Source organism: Sinocyclocheilus grahami, unplaced genomic scaffold (genome assembly GCF_001515645.1).
Source record: "Sinocyclocheilus grahami isolate Dianchi unplaced genomic scaffold, SAMN03320097.WGS_v1.1 scaffold1467.1, whole genome shotgun sequence".
NCBI lineage: Eukaryota > Metazoa > Chordata > Actinopteri > Cypriniformes > Cyprinidae > Sinocyclocheilus > Sinocyclocheilus grahami.
Genome location: NW_015506646.1, coordinates 30,625 through 31,473, shown reverse-complemented (window position 1 = coordinate 31,473; position 849 = coordinate 30,625). Strand labels below are relative to the sequence as shown.

At 36.2% G+C, this 849-nt stretch overlaps 1 protein-coding gene across 2 annotated transcripts in view; it reads right to left on the bottom strand.

The window, feature by feature from the left end:
- Positions 1-849, bottom strand: part of LOC107570501 (uncharacterized) — a 10,227-nt gene that overhangs the window by 918 nt on the left and 8,460 nt on the right. The window lies entirely within an intron of this gene.

Sequence of the window (849 nt, the reverse complement as noted above, 5' to 3'; positions counted from 1 at the left end):
GTAAATTCTTCCCAACTCGCTTTGTCGTACTTCCAATTACAAATACTTCCTTTACTTACACCATTTCTTCTTGCGTTTACTCTTATAGATATAATAGGGTAATGATCACTCCCAATAGTGTCTTCTCTCATTATTTCCCATTCAGCACACCCTGCAATTGCGTCAGACACCATTGTTAAATCAAGCACAGACTCTTTACCTGTTGCCACATTTACCCTTGTGTTATTCCCATCATTTAAACATACCAAATTTCTCCTGTCTATCAAATCTTCCACCACCAATCCATTGCAATCTGTCACTAAACCTCCCCATAACGTGCTCTGTGCATTAAAATCCCCACACCAAATCACCCTATCTTCATTTTGACCCTCTATTTGTTCCAACTCATTCAACAGTAATTTCTTACAAGGATTATAATAGTTTATTATTACATAATTTATTCCATTCACCCAAACCTCTACTATTACATACTCTTTTGTTACACCTTTGCCTAACGTTCTATATTGTATACCTTCCTTAATCAGAGTAATACACCCTCCACCATTACCCTCCTCACGATCTCTTCTCTCACTAACGTATCCTTTTATAACAAAATCAAATCTGGGTTTAAGCCAAGACTCTTGTATACATATTAAATCAGGTTTACTTTCCAACTCATTGATAACACTTTTAAATTCCAATCCGTTAGCCACAAGACTTCTCGCATTCCATTGTAAGATTAAAATCATCCCTCCTATCCAATCCAAGCTTCCTGATCGGCCAGATATCCTAACAAACCATACATCAAACCATAATCCTATTTACTGTATTCAGCTTTCAGATGATGTATACATCTATACATCTCAAAAT